This window comes from Perissodus microlepis, chromosome 9, assembly GCF_051167445.1.
Source record: "Perissodus microlepis isolate ML-2025 ecotype Zambia chromosome 9, ASM5116744v1, whole genome shotgun sequence".
Taxonomy (NCBI): domain Eukaryota; kingdom Metazoa; phylum Chordata; class Actinopteri; order Cichliformes; family Cichlidae; genus Perissodus; species Perissodus microlepis.
In genome coordinates this window covers 27,243,317-27,260,252 of record NC_140469.1, presented here as the reverse complement: position 1 = coordinate 27,260,252, position 16,936 = coordinate 27,243,317, and the positions used below count along the sequence as shown (strand labels likewise).

Here is a 16,936-nt window from a genome sequence, read left to right as displayed (position 1 = left end):
GTTACCATATAGTGACTGGCTGGGTAACATTTATGAAGAATGTTATATGAGATTTCCTTCACCTTGTTTGCAATTAGATATTCATGGGATCATCCAGACTGTCTTCCAGGTGATATCTGGAACATGTCGGTTCCAGTAAGATATTATATATATGGGAGAGACACGATATCTTCTTGGAATAAACTACGTATTCTCTTATTGCTGTTACCAAGTTCCTGTGAAAAGCAGATTTCTCCCACTGCTGACTCAGCTGGATCAGGGAGAGTGACTGAGGTAGATATTGAACTGTCAGTGTTTTTATATAATATTAAAGTACCTGAGGGTATGGCATTGTAAGTAAGTCGTACTCCCTCTTTATTAACCAGCTGAGCCACCAATAGGATCCCATTTTGGACCCAAGTTTCCAGGAAAAGTGATAATAAAAGAAATAAAATATCTCTGTTGTTCCAGATGAGGTGGACGTCACAACAATGTGATTGGTCACTGGCAATGTTGTACCTGGAACAACATTTATTATGATGATGTGGGAACAACACCGACACGAGGATATCAGATCATTCCAGGATGAAGGTCAAAGGGAAAGTCCCTGGGACGTTATGTTATGCGTAGTCATCTGACCGGTCCATGCTATATCGCCCCTCCTGACCTGGAGTGGTATAACGTTTTGTAGAAAAGTTCGATCGATTCGCTCGCTCTCTCTCTCTCTCTCTTACAAAAATAATAAATTCTCTGGGGGGTTTTTTCTCATATGTTTATGGTACCCGGCGGATGAAGCATTGACCGGGATTGAACCGACGGTCGTCTGACTCCTTCTTGATGTGCGTAAAACAAAGCCATTTTCTTTTAGGGTTTCTGTCTATTTTCTGTTAATGGGAAAACCTGTTGTAAAAGTAGCTATAAAAATTAAGAAAAAGTCTTTACTTTGGTATGAGTGGCTGCACAAAACCAAAATACCTCATCAGGGTGTTTTAATAAAATTATTTAGTTTTGAATTTAGTTCTGAGTTCTGAATATGTGCGCGGTGCTTTTTTTTTTTCACTAAGGGTTATTTTACACGTACTAGGAGTTGAGGCCTGCATGAAATTCTTTGCTAGGTTACAAGCATTAAGAAATACTAATATCGATTAGAGGGGTTGTTGACGCCTTCTTGACCTGCGGTGTGTGCAAAATAAGACCGTTTCCTTTTAAGGATTCTATTTTCTGTTAATGGGAAAACCCGTTGTAAAAGTAGCTCAAAAATGAAGAAAAACTCTTTACTTTTGGTCTGATAAGGAGTGGCTGCACCAAACCAAAATACCTCATCGAGGTGTTTTAATAAAATTATTTGGGATAGAATTCTGAATATGTGAGTGGTGCTTTTTTCACTAAGGGATATTTTTTTACACATACGAGGAGACGAGTGGGCGGCCTGTAGGTTAATATAAGAAAGTAAAATACATCCGCTATTGTAAAAAGAAATGGCTCTCTACAAGCAATAGAAAGTCCTTCTTTTCATTACAAGCGTTGGTGTAGCATGCCTCCACCCGGCTCTATAAATATAAATGCAATCCGTTACTAGTCAGATAATCTTAAAGGTTTTTATTTTATTGCGCCTGTAATAAGATTAACATAAGAAAGCAAAATAAAGCCACTATTGAAAAAAGAAATAGCTCTTTACCGAGAAAAAGGTTATCAAGATCATTGTCATAATACTGAAACATTTAAACAGAATTCAAACTATGAGTTTGTCTGTGAAAAACTAACTGTCTTGATCATTCTGTCTGTCTCTATATAGCATGCGCTCCGATCTCCGCTGACTCATCAGAAATCTGCTGCGTCACCCCCCTGAACTTTTCCTCCCCCCAGGACCCACCCCTCCTTTTTTCCCACCGGATGCGATTAGTCAGACATATGGAATCGATTAGACACTTCCGTAGTACTTTCTGTAAGGTCAAAAGGTCAAGGCTAGGGCCATCAATCAAATTGATGACACATGTTGTAGGGTTATGTTTTTTTTTTCTATAAGGATGTTATGTGTTTGTTACGGAGCCCCGCAGGGGACATGGGAGAAAAAAAAATTAAGACGGACTTTTGCGAGATCTCGCAAAACAAACTCGGGATCTCACAAAACTTTTGCGAGATCTCGCAAAACAAACTCGGGATCTCGCGAAACTTTTGCGAGATCTCGCAAAAGTTTTAGCTGGATTCTTCGGCCTTCGACCTCCCGTTAGCTTCGAGCTAACGGGAGGTCGAGACCTACTACAGCCGGGAGGAACACCGCTTTCCCGGCACATCGTGCCTCGACCTCCCGGTCGGCTTCGAGCCAGCATCCAAAGAATGCGGCTAAATCTTTTGCGAGATCCCGAGTTTGTTTTGCGAGATCTCGCAAAACTTTTGCGATATCCCGAGTTTGTTTTGCGAGATCTCGCAAAAGTCCGTCTTAATTTTTTTTTCTCCGATGTCCCCTGCGGGGCTCCGTAGTTTGTATACTTTCTGCCCAGTTTCACCCATTTAGCAAAAGTCAGCCTGTTTAAGGCTCTGATATCTATTCTGTATGACTTAAAGCAGTTATGACATGGTCTGATTTTCTCACCCAATAAAGGAATATTTAATATATCAGTCTACACTTCATTCTATCAGAAACAGTTATCACAGCTTGTACATTTTCTTTTTACACATAATGTAAGCATTGAGCCAAATGTAATAATGCCAACACATTAAATGAACAATATTTGTCTCTTATATATGATACATCTATATATACACTGTCAAAGATACTTGTCTTTAAGTGAAGATTTAAGGTGATAGGAAATATAAATAACTGCAACTTGAATCTTTACTGAAGCTCAGTATTTGACACGGAATTCAAACTCACTGCTGTAATGACTAATAATGATTAATATAATAACTATAATATTGGCCATATTATATTTACATTACCAAAGTGAGATGACTTTAGTCTCATGAACAACATTAGCTAATTGTTATTTACCAGCTAATCTTAAAATGACTGTTCAGTACAGAAATGAAGCTCAACAATCATGTTTTACAGTCCTGTGGTCTCAGCCTCAGATACTTATTAAATCACACAGAACTCATGTAGAAACAAATGAATAAAATATGTTTTCCTTCATTTCTGTCAAACAAAGCTGTATGAAACGTTTCCAGATGTTAGTATAATGGTTGCTAGGCAACCTGGGCACCACAACGGAGGCTAGATGTCCCATTTCACAAGCCTACAAGCCTCGCACTTCCAGCCTTAGCGGTCTTTGAGTACGCAGCCCTTGAGGACCGTTGAGGCTGCGTACTTTAAGGCTGCAGACCCTGATTTGGGATACAGCTGTGGTCTGATTGGGGAGGGGACCAGAGAAAACTATGGAGTCCTACATTGTTTTGGCAAAATTACACACTGATTCAATATTGATTTTAGTGACCTCTGATTGGCGTAACCGGGTGTTGATTGATTGATTGATTGATTGATTGATTGATAATACTTTATCCATCCCAAGGGAAATTGTGTAACTCTCTCAGGCTCAAATTAAGTTTTTGTTGCTAATGCCAAACTAGTCCTGCAGTGATACTTCTGAGTAAAAAAAAACAACTCATAAAATATGTATGTGGGGTAATCAGGTTGTTAGTTTGTAACTGTTGCAAATCGGCAACGCCTGCCTCGAGCGGGTTAAGGCTGCCAGCCTTGCCAGCGCCATCTTACTCTCCCAACCATACATACATTGCACAAACATCACATGATTCCAGTCAGTATCAGCAGATTCTTGAGAACAATGTTCAAGAATCAGTGACAAAGTTGAAGTTGTGCTGGGGCTGATATTTCAACAAGACAACAATCCTAAAAACTGCTTAAAATCTAGTAAGGCATTCATGCAGAGAAACAAGTACAATGTTCTGGTATGGCCATCTCAGTCCCCAGACCTGAATATTATTGAAATTCTATGGTGTGACTTAAAGTGGGCTGCTCATGCTCAAAAACCACAAAAACTGGCTAAACTGGAGATGTTTTGGAGATGGTCCAAAATACCTTCAACTAGAATCCAGACTGTCATTGGAAGCGATAGGAAGCAATTAGAGGCTGTTATTTCTGCAAAAGGTGGATCTATTAAATATTGATGTAAATTTTCTGTTGGGGTGCCCAAATTTATGCAGCTGGCTAGTTTAAGATTACGAAATGGTAATCATAATGGTAATCGTAAACCTCTAGATTAAGGTCTGTTGTCAACTACTAAGTGAAGAAGCAGTTTTTGTGAAGACCACTCATTAAACGCTATTAAAGACAAAGTCACAGGGAGAAGTCCTTTTGAATGTGGCCACAAATTAATTTAATTTACAGCGCTGCAGTGGTTTGAATCATATCTATCTAATAGACTCCAATTTGTGCATGTAAATGGAGAGTCCTCTTCACACACTAAGGTCAATCATGGTGTTCCACAAGGTTTAGTGCTAGGACCAATTCTGCTTACATTATACATGCTTCCCTTAGGCAGTATCATTAGAAAACATAGCATACATTTTCTATGCTATGCGGATGACACCCAGCTCTATCTGTCCATGAAGCCAGATAACAGACACCAATTAGTTAAACTGCAGGAATGTCTTAAAGACATAAAGACCTGAATGGCCACTAACTTTCTTCTTCTTAATTCAGATAAAACAGGTTATTTTACTCAGCCCTGAAAATCTTGTAATATTTTCTGATTCCTGAAATATGGTATCTAACCAGATTCTTACTCTGGATGGCATTACCTCGGCCTCCAGTAACATTGTGAGGAACTTTGAAGTCATTTTTGACTAAGACATGTCCTTCAATGCACATATTAAACAAATATGTAGGACTGCTTTCTTCCATTTGCGCAACATCTCTCTGCAAATCCTGCTCGTGTATAGGAATTTCTTTTACTTGTGTATTAATCACATTATTTTATTGTATAATGCCTTGGTGCCACTGGATTTTAACATGTCTGACACCCATACTGTAAGAAGGAAGTTGGGGAAGCAGACCACTCCACAGGAAGAGTCTTTTGTCTTTTTGAGGACTCTGGGAGGTAGCAAGGGAGTGTGAACCTTAAGGTGTGAAACAGCTGTGTACTGCCTTTTGTTCCTGGAGAAGGTATTTAATGAATGGATGGATTGAACTTAAATCCTCAGCTCAGTTTTCTATTTTGACCACCTACACCCCAAGATACTGTTTTAAAAAGTGTTGTTTTCAGATCCTTTTAAAGTTTATAAAGGGCCTGTTCATTTTCATTAAAATGTTTTATTACATAAATGTTACTGTTTTATTTCATTTTGATTTATGCTCCCACTACACTTCACATCTACAAACAACAATGCAATGGACTGTCAGTTGCTTTTACATGCTGTGAACATGAGTAGGTTTGATCAGAGTTTCAATTATAAAAGAAAAGGAAAAAAAAAGACCAACTTCTTCCCAACTGACAAGAAAAATACTCGTCATATTTTCATAATAAAGGATCGGGCTCCCCATTTGTGACAGCTTGGACCATTAATGTATGTTACATTGATGCTTGTTTTAGTATGCTACTGTACATGGCCTCTGACAGTGGACTCATCTCTGTGCTTGTCCTGCTAGACCTCAGTGCAGCGTTCGATACTGTCGACCATAATATCCTATTAGAGTGATTAGAACATGCTGTAGGTATTACAGGTACTGCACTGCAGTGGTTTGTATCATATCTATCTAATAGACTCCAATTTGTGCATGTAAATGGAGAGTCCTCTTCACACACTGAGGTTAATTATGGAGTTCCACAGGGTTCAGTGCTAGGACCAATTCTGTTTACATTATACATGCTTCCCTTAGGCAGCATCATTAGAAGACATAGCATACATTTTCACTGCTATGCAGATGACACCCAGCTCTATCTGTCCATGAAGCCAGATAACACACACCAATTAGTTAAACTGCAGGAATGTCTTAAAGACATAAAGACCTGGATGGCCGCTAACTTTCTGCTTCTTAATTCAGATAAAACTGAGGTTATTGTACTCGGCCCTGAAAATCTTAGAAATATGGTATCTAACCAGATTCATACTCTGGATGGCATTACCTTGGCCTCCAGTAACGCTGTGAGGAACCTTGGAGTCATTTTTGACCAGGACATGTCCTTCAACGCACATATTAAACAAATATGTAAGACTGCTTTCTTCCATTTGCGCAACATCTCTAAAATTAGAAATATCCTGTCTCAGAGTGACGCTGAAAAACTAGTTCATGCATTTATTACTTCCAGGCTGGACTACTGTAACTCATTATTATTAGGATGTCCAAAAAACTCACTGAAAAGCCTTCAGCTAATCCAAAATGCTGCAGCAAGAGTACTGACAGGGACTAGAAGGAGAGAGCATATTTCTCCTGTTTTGGCTTCCCTTCATTGGCTTCCTGTTAAATCCAGAATTGAATTCAAAATCCTGCTCCTCACATACAAGGTCTTAAATAATCAGGCCCCATCTTATCTTAATGACCTTGTAGTACCATATCACCCTATTAGAGCACTTCGCTCTCGCTCTGCAGGCCTACTTGTTGTTCCTAGAGTATTTAAAAGTAGAATGGGAGGCAGAGCCTTCAGTTTTCAGGCCCCTCTTCTGTGGAACCAGCTTCCAGTTTGGATTCGGGAGACAGAAACTATCTCTACTTTTAAGATTAGGCTTAAAAATTTCCTTTTTGCTAAAGCATATAGTTAGGGCTGGACCAGGTGACCCTGAATCCTCCCTTAGTTATGCTGCAATAGACGTAGGCTGCCGGGGGATTCCCAAGATGCATTGAGTTTTTCCTTTCCAGTCACCTTTCTCACTCACTATGTATTAATAGACCTCTCTGCATTGAATCATATCTGTTATTAACCTCTGTCTCTCTTCCACAGCATGTCTTTTATCCTGTCTTCCTTCTCTCACCCCAACCGGTCGCAGCAGATGGCCGCCCCTCCCTGAGCCTGGTTCTGCCGGAGGTTTCTTCCTGTTAAAAGGGAGTTTTTCCTTCCCACTGTCGCCAAAGTGCTTGCTCATAGGGGGTCATATGATTGTTGGGTTTTTCTCTGTATCTATGAAGCGCCTTGAGGCGACTTTTGTTGTGATTTGGCGCTATATAAATAAAATTGAATTGAATTGAATTGAATACAGTTATGGTCAACATCTCTATTTAAATATAATTAATATACAAAACACAATAAAAGTTATACATGAATTTTTCATTATTTTTTACTACTGATAAAATTCATGTATACTAATAAAAGTTATACATGAGTAAAAGCATTATTAATAATGATTAATAATAATAATTCTAATACCAACATGACTGTTCATAGCTCCTGCTTTGAAATACTGAACTTTAAAATTGACCTCATGAAAGATAATAATTCACAGTGGCCCACTGTCAAAATAATTCTGAATATAAAATCACTGTGTTAATCTGAAGCTTTGCTGCTGCAAGCCACTGTGGGAAAGCTGTGTTATTATAATGAAAACATCTGTGACACATTCACAGAGGACGAGGACACAAAGGGACGACACGCAGAGGCTGTATTAAAGTCAAAAATCCAAATCTTTAGTCCTAAACAGGCAGTGGTTACAAACAGGAAGACAAGCAGTCCATTAAACAGTCTACAGGGTCAAACATGCAGAGAATTCAAACAGCTATAAAAAAATGACACTGAAAAACGTCACAAAGTGATGTGTGAGGCATCAAAGGGAAGCAGCTGAGTATATTCAATGAATTATCTTCAAATACAAAAGACAGAAACTCCTAAAGGCAGCATGCAAACTTAGCAAGATACACAAAGATCAGAGATTACAAAATAAATCAGAAAATGATTTCAAACTTACTGAGAGCAAGGCCTCTGTTACAAATCTGTCTAATAGAAAAGCATGCTGTACAGATACAATAAGGTAAGTGTTCATGGTCATTTAAAACTGGCTCTACCTGAACCACTTAAATATTTTATGAAGTCACTGAGTCGACAATTTCTAAAGTTTGTTTTCTTAATTGCAGTTAAAGTGTGGCTGGTAAGGATGAAAACACATACAGAGCGTAAACTGTCTTTGTTAGTAACAAACGTCAGGAAAAAAAAGACAAAACACACAAACACTCTCATGACATTCATGAATAATTAGAAAGCATCTAAACATTCTGGTCGTGGATTTTTACAGTCTTATTTGCACTCGGTCATCTTCATAATCATCCTGATCAATACATGACAGGGGAGGTCCTGAGGTAGGCGGGGCTCTCTGGTGATGTCAGCATGAAAGGCAGGACCAGCGTCAGCCACATGTTGGTGAAGCATCACAGTACACTGGTGTGGTTTCCTTTCCAGATGTTTGACATTTGACACTTCAACGTTGAGGCGAACAAGAAGACAGAGTGTTGGGTCAGGTTACTGCAGGGTTTCTAACTGACCAAAAGCAGAAGCACACAGACCAACAGGGATCAGATGCTGAGTGTTAGAGGAACAAGCTCATCTGTGCTCATCACTGCATGCTGCTGTGTTCTTTTGTTGAAGTTGGCTGGTTGGACAGTCTAATAGTGATATCCTGCCCATCTGAGGAACAGTTTTAAAAAACACATGCAATACTTTCTTAAAAGTTATAATCCTACTTAAGTTATAGTGCAAACGCTTAAGCAACAAATATACTTAATGCTAATTAATTAATATTTCCCTTTAATGTTGCAACTATGCGGCCACTTCTGTCTTTAAACAAAATAATATTTTCCAGTTACAGAAATCATGAAATCCAAACTAAAGTGTTACTGTTGCTATATGCATTTTATATAAATAATCGATAATGGTACTGACATGAAGGAAGAGAAAGTTACAGGTTGCATCCTTTGACTTTGTCTCCGTGGCTTTGGGCGATTTTCAGAAGGACAGATGTTTCTGTTCAATTCTTGAATTAATTTTTTCAAACACAAACACTATTTTAAAGCTTCTAGAGAGTAAAATAATAATGATAATTATAATAACAATAATAAAAACAAAAGCTCTCAGATCCATCAAACCAAGCAGCAGAAAGAACAATAAGAGAAGAGAAAACTTTAACCTTGTAGACTTCATTATGTTCCAGCTGCTCTATTTGACTGAGTTTCAATTATTTACAGACGAGCAAAACCAGGACAGAGAAAAAAGGACAAAACTGACTCAGTAAAACGACAGAAAATAAGATCCCATGTAAATCTGTATTATGTAGAAGTTCAGCCCAGCAACCAGTTCAGTTCAACACAAGTTTAAATGATTCTATCTGAACTCTGTGGAGCCTGATCTCAAGCTTTTGGAGTCTGACTCTGAAACCAGAGGATCTTTCTGTCTCTTCAGATTCACTGTGATGGGAGTGATTTCAGCCCTGAGTGATCACGCTGATGTTTGCACAGAGCAGACAATGAAGTGAATGTTTTGGCACATTGGTAACAGTGAAACAGTTTATTAGTAACGTGGGATAGTTTGTGTGTGGAGTATGAACTGAGATTCCTGAAGCTCTTGTCACACTGGTCACAGCTGTAGTTTCCTTCCATGTGTGTACGTTCATGATAGATACGAACGTTTGATTGTGAGAAGGTTTTTTCACAGTGTCTGCACTTGTATGGTTTCTCTCCTGTGTGGACTCGTTTGTGTGATTTAAGCTTACTTGCAGTGGTGAAGGATGACCCACACTGATCACAGAGGTGCTTTTTAACCCCACTGTGAATCAGTACATGTCGTTTTAAGTGATGTGATGTGGTGAAGCTTCTCCCACATTCTTTGCAGTATTTCAGTTTGTCTCCAGTGTGTCTACGTTGATGTATTTTTAGGGCAACTTGCCAACTGAAAGTTTTTCCACAGAGGTCACAATGAAAGTCTTTCCCACCACCACGGTGATGACAGGGTTGAGAACTGGATCCATCTGTGTCGCTCTGCTTCTAAATAAAGACACAAAGACAGTGTAAGTCAGTCCTTCAACATTTTTATCCTGAACGTCGCCTGAAATAAAGAGCATCTCTGCAGACGTCCAATTACATTTGACTGTTTCAGTTAACACACTCAGTTTACTGGGCTGCAATAACTACAATACTACCACCATAATACTACAGTAATACTAAAATCATAACTGACATGAAAATGTGAATAATCACTCAGAGCTGCTTTTCCATGCAGTAGAATTGCTAACATGCTAACACAATTTAATGAGCAGAGTTGTTCCAAACAGTCAGGCTAAAATGACAAGATAACAATATAAATACATACCTCACAGTAACTGCACTTGTAGAGTCTCTTTCTGGTGTGGATCTGTTGGTGTAGGCTCAGGGAATGTGGAGATTTAAAAGTCTTCTCACACAGGTCACATTTATAAGGTCGTCCCTCAGTGTGGGTAAACATGTGTTGTTTTAACTTTGCGTCTGTTGTAAACTCTTTGCCACACTGTTCACAGCAGTACACATCATGTCTGGTGTGAATGCGTAGGTGTGTATTTCGGCTATCTATCCGGCTGAAAGTTTTTCCACAGATGTCACAGCTGTATGCCTTAATTCCAGAGTGGGTAACTAGATGCCTCTGTAAGTAGCTACTGTGAGTAAAAGCTCTGCCACACTGATCACAGCTGTACGCTTTAACTCCACTGTGGATGAGTTGGTGTTGTTTTAGGGATTCCTTCCAGGAAAAAGACTTTCCACACAAGTCACAGCTGAACTGTCTCTCTCCAGTGTGGATGACCTGATGCTGTTTTAGTTCAGCCATCAGAGCAAAATCCTTCCCACACTCGTCACAGCTGTATGCCTTAATTCCAGAGTGGATAACTAGATGCCTCTGTAAGTTGCTACTGCGAGTAAAAGCTCTGCCACACTGATCACAGCTGTACGCTTTAACTCCACTGTGGATGAGTTGGTGTTGTTTTAGGGAACGCTCCCAGGAAAAAGACTTTCCACACAAGTCACAGCTGAACTGTCTCTCTCCAGTGTGGACGACCTGATGCTGTTTTAGTAAATCCTTCAGAGCAAAATCCTTCCCACAGATGTCACAGCTGTATGCCTTAATTCCAGAGTGGGTAAGTAGATGCCTCTGTAAGCTCCTACTGTGAGTAAAAGCTCTGCCACACTGATCACAGCTGTACGCTTTAACTCCACTGTGGATGAGTTGGTGTTGTTTTAGGGAACCCTTCAAGGAAAAAGACTTTCCACACAAGTCACAGCTGAACGATCTCTCTCCAGTGTGGATGACCTGATGATGTTTTAGATTACCCTTCAAAGTAAAACCCTTCCCACACTCGTCACAGGTGTATGTTTTCTCTCTCTTTCTTCTGTGAGGTTTGTCGGCCTCCTGAGAGCGCTGACTTCTCGCTCCATGTTGGTCCTGCAGTGACAGAGATACAAACAGAGGCAGTGAGTGAAATGCAGTCGTGGAACAAACTCAACCTTCAAACTCCCTCCATTAACACTAGTTTTAAACCTGAAGGTGGAGTCTGGCTCTTATCCCCACCTAGTGGTAGTTCTAACACATTACATCCAACCTGGTGTTAAAAATAATTCATGACTGTTTAAACACTAAAATCATGCCCATCCCTCCTGATCACACACACACACACACACACACACACACACACACACACACACACACACACACACACACTATAGATTTATACATAACCATTCAGTGATAATAAATCCTATGTTTGTCTTATTAGCTGCTGACCAAATGATTGAACAATACTCCAGATGAGACATTACTAGTGCATTAATGACATCTTTCATAATTGAAGAAGTGATACACAAAGAGCATTTCATAGCCATAGCTATGCCTTGTCCCATTTTCTTAATAACAGAGTCGATGTGCTGAGACCATGAAAGGTGGTGATTTATGGTAATGCCGAGTAGTTTCATCTGGGTGACGTGTTCCAACACTGGCTATGGAAAGACTCAGTTACGGGCTGTTGAATAATCTGCTTCTAATTAACATAGACTTGGATTTAGATACATTTAAAATCATGTTGTTTTTACTTATCCAGTCAAACAGGTTCAGCAAATTTTTTTTGTGACACGCTGATCAATTCAGAGTTGTCACTGGCTGAATAAAACATGGTGGAATCATTGGCATACCCAAGATTAAGCCAAGACATATTGCAGATCGTTAGTGAAAACTGAATAGAGAAGTGGAGCGAGGCAGCTGCCTTGGGGTAGAGCACATTTCATAACTGAGAAATAACCATTACAATAAACCTGCTATCTTCTGTCCAAATAACTTTTCATCCAGCACAAAGCAGCTGGTGAAAATCCATAACATTTTAATTTATCAATCAAAAAATCATCATTTATTGAATCAAATGCAGCACTAAAGTCCAAGAATACCACTTTCCCATCATCTAGATGTTTATACCATATATTATCTGTCATATGAATTAGAGCTGAGCTGGTAAAATGACCAGCTTGATTCAGTGAAGAAAAATGTCTGATTGTAACCTAAGGGTTTTTTTACATTAAGGAAAAGGCACCAAACATCAAACACATTTAAGCCTAAACAGTAACACATGAAAGTAGAGCAGGGCGATATGACCAAAAATATTTATCACGATATACATTTGAAAATTTGTGATAACGATATAATTGACGATATAATTGACGCGAGACAAAATACTTTACAACTCCACAACTTTATTAGTGCAAAAAATCCATCAATATATTTTCACTTAAACAAGCAGCTGTTTTTTTATGTGCATTAAATTTATATAAAAATTTAACAGTGCAAATGCAAATTGCTTGCTGACAGTTATACCAAAAGGATTTTCCAGAGGAAACTGGCCGACATTTGCTCCAAGGAATTTGTATTTGCACTGTTAAATTTTTATATAACTTTAATGTACATAAAAAACAGCTGCTTGTTTAAGTGAAAATACATTGATGGGATTTTTTTTTTGCACTAATAAAGTTGTGGAGTTGTAAAGTATTTTGTCTCACGTCAATTATATTGTCAGTTATATCATTATCGCAAATTTTCAAATGTATATCGTGATAAATATTTTTGGTCATATCGCCCTGCTCTGTCTGTCACCTTCTGTGTTGAGCTCATTGTTTTCTCTGTAGTGGCTGAGCTGAGTCCAAGTAGCTGAAAATGTTCCTCTGCCGCTCCGTCAGACTCTTCTCCTCCTGCTGATCAGCTGGGACACAAAACAGATCTTTGTTAGGCTCCACACTGCACTGAAGAGTCAAAGTGTCTCATATGTTCATCTGACAACAAAAAACAACAAATTTTTGCTTCCCGAGGTGGGCAAACAGACACAAAAGGTTTGAGCACGGATACCAAATTTAGCAGTATGGCAGACCAGTAGCAGGAGAGACTGAGGCCTGTTATTAGAATCAAATGCCCAGTGGGCCGACACAACGATTTGCACCGGTAAGACAAAGACAGCTGTGTTTTATCCTGGAATACATTTTTTTTACATTTCCTTGAAATGTTTTTCATTGTAGCACTTTTACCTCCAACTAGGGGTGAAACGATAAACAAAATTCACAGTTTGGTTCTTGGTTTTTAAAAACACACACTCCCTTCACCTCTTCTACATTCCTATGTTTCTCCCAGAGCAGATCTGAGGGACAGTCCCTCAGTCATACACATATACTTTTAATCTCACCCTTAAGGGGTGGTCCCCGGGAGTTTTTGAGAACAGTGGTTCTCAAACTGTGGTACACATACCAGTAGTGGTACTTAGTCTCTCTCTGATGGTTGTAAGAATGTTTAGCTGATTTTAGAGTTTAGAAATGTGTTAACATAGAATGTAGAATTATTGTAGAGACACTGACACTGCCCTCAATGTAATAAAGGCCTGATTGTGTCATGAACTTAGGAGTAGAGTATAGGAGACCCTCCCTAGTTGAACTGTGAAAGTAAAACAGAGAGGAGTTAATGCTGAGTGGAAATTCCCCAGAGAATGTTTGGGTGGGGGTCTCAACATTTGTAACTGGATAACTGTGGTCTGGAAGGGAGATGGGTTTTTTATGACCTCTAGGGAGTCACCTACACCCACAGTGTTTTAACTGTCACGCACACACATCCACACGCACACTCAATCATGTGCACTCACACATGCATACAGGTACACACACTCACTCATGTGCACTCACATAGGCATTCACGTGCTTGTGCACATAGACACAGACACAGAGTTTGCAGCACACCATAGGGGGGTTTTATGATGGGGACGCCTCTATAAAGCTGGCTGTAACTAACAAAGGGGTGAAGATTTTGCAGAGGGACACACCGGCCTCGTCTTCCCTTCTAGAAGTGCATGCTTAAATGAAGAGGAATAAAGATCAATAAAGGTTTTGTGAAATAACTACTGAGTTCCGGTGCTGTCTCTGGAAGTTTCGACGAATAAAAGAACCGGGGTGAAACTGATTTCGTAACATGGTACACGGAAATCTCAATTTTTTTTAAAAGACTAAACAATATGTAATTGTGGAGGTATGCAAAGATGACACAAGCGTTCCCGGGGCTCTTCTGGGAGAGAGGGTGGACCAGAAAATGTCTTCCCGAGCATGAGTCCTCTATAAAGAGCAGCTTATTGCCAGTGGTCGCAGCCACTTCTGCAAGTGAGTAGTAATCCAAACGTAGCACAAAGGTTTAACATCAAATTTGTTTGATTTGGATAATGTGGGGGGTTGACCTTTACATTTTCATTAATATCTTTAAAACAGAGGCAGCAAAAAAACGACACTTTTAGTAGCACAAACCAGCACAAACGTAGCACAGTTGATTGACACCAGTTTTCATTGCCCCTCCCGAAAATCCCCTTGAACCACCATTCTCCCAAATTTCTCCCGATTTTCCACCCAGACAACAAAATTGAAAAATCATATCACAGAATTCCTAGCGCGGCCCAGCTAATTCCAGTTTTCAACAATGGCGGCAGCAACTTAGTTTTAATATTACTCTTATTACTCTTTCTGAGTTGCAAAATAAACTTTTAAAATATTTTCAGGTGAGAATGTAGATGTGTAAACTTCAAATATCTGAGCCGGCAAGAACAGCGAACTCCTGGCTTCATCGTTTTCAAACCCCCTGTGGTCTTTTGCTAATCAGGTTAAACATGATATATAAGTCACTTAGACAACTTAAAAATATTATTGTTTGGCTTTTTTCAGTGTTTTATTTGTTCCTGAGTAAATCGGTTAGGCTGAGATCAAAGTTATTAGATTAGATTAAATAAAACATTATTATTCCCTCGGGAGGGTTCCTCCGGGAGTTTCACACAGCTGAAAACACGTCAAACAGAAAACTGATTAAACAAAAGTGTGAGATGGTCCAGAATTTATGCGTCCGGTTATATTTTAGATAGCAAGGAGCAGACGGCAGTTTCACTCCACTGAGAGAGGTTGTGACGTAATTCTGAAGGCTAGACCGTCCAACTTCACAATCACTCACTTCCAGCCTACCCGACTTTCGAAGGACCCGGGCCACGTGTACACACACACACACACACACACACACACACACACACACAGTGCCCTTTTGAATGTTGGCAAATATGTGTATGTGGTGTCTGTGAAGGTTCTCAGTCATCCAGGTCATCGTAGTCTAAGGAGTTTGGAAAGAGAAGTGTCTGGACTTCTTCAAGTAGCTTGAAATACATTTAAATCTGGGACTCTCCACCATTTGACCCTTAGAATGGAAGAAGCTTCTTGGATAAGAGGTGAAACGTCTTCATGTGTATGTGGTGTTAAATAGGCCTATACTACTGCGCTTCGATGTCGCTGGTAAGGGTGAAACTCATTGTGAAACGTTTGAGAACCACTGCTACAGAACAATGGAGATTTCGGTTATATGGTAACGCCTGCAACTCACGTGACGCCCAGAATTGTACAATACTGATGCTTGAGAGCGCGCGTGTGATGCAAGTATGTGTAGAGTGTTGAGCGCGTGATCAGTGGTGAGAAAAACAACTAACGAAACTTGACCTTTCTTTACTCGTGGCTCACTTGCACTTCTAATCTATTCGTTTGCACACTTACACACACCCAGCTGTGGTTTCCTGTTTTGCTGCACTCTGGAGAGCCTCGCCTTTAACGGTCTTCTCTCACAGAAAGCAACAGAAAACTTCACTCAGAAACTTCGAAAAACTCGAGATTAACTGGCACTTACCTTTAGATGTGAGAGGTAGTGATGGTCCGCTTGAAGCTGACGCTCCGGTGCGTGTGTGAAAAAGATCAACACACTGCTTCAGAATAGTGATGGGTCGTTCGCGAACGAAATGGCTCTTAGAGGCGGCTCTTTGACGTGAACGACGCGAGCCGGCTCCTTATCGCGAGACGTCACGTGGGTTTGTTTTTTTTCCTTTCTCTCAGCCTCTCTCTCACACTTTTTTTTCGCTTCACTCCGCACGCGAGCCGTGTGCTTTACGCTGGGAAGAGGGGGGAGGGGCGGTAGTTACACTCAGCACAGGAACAGAGCCAGAGGGAGAGAAAGAGAGCCAGGGACAACAACGTCACATTAGAAAGGTATAGTAATCATCCACAACTATTTTCAGTTGCAGATGATAAAGGATTCAGAAAGTTTATTCATGCAGGTCCATATGACAGAGAATATGCATGTTCTTTTTGTTTTCATATTTTAATTTATATTTAATTGTGTTGTGGTTTGCAGTGTTTTGTGTTGTTTCACTTTAAATTTGTAAAAGGAAAAAGCTGAAAATTTAATAAGTTAAAAGTTGAAATGTGAATAGTTGATTTTTGTATTATATGATTTATTTATTACATTTTATGTGGAATGAATAAATAAAAGTATATTTACGGTGGCCCCTAGAGACAAAGCACATACAAACTTCAAATCACGTACGAACTCTGAAGCACGTACGAACTCTGAAGCACTTACAAACTTCTAAACACGTAAAAACACGTACAAACTCCGAAGCACGTAAAAACTCAGAAGCACATAAAAACTCAAAACACGTACAAAAGACAACAGAAGTGCTCCAG

General features: G+C 39.7%; 1 pseudogene across 1 annotated transcript; it reads right to left on the bottom strand.

Moving 5' to 3' along the window:
• Window positions 1-10,224: 10,224 nt before the first annotated feature.
• On the bottom strand, window positions 10,225-16,396 carry LOC146380639 (uncharacterized; annotated as a pseudogene). Its single transcript, XR_014801358.1, has 3 exons — window positions 16,104-16,396; window positions 13,017-13,122; window positions 10,225-11,324 (listed from the first exon to the last, which is right to left on the bottom strand). The product of XR_014801358.1 is annotated as an uncharacterized LOC146380639 (transcript).
• Window positions 16,397-16,936: the final 540 nt, after the last annotated feature.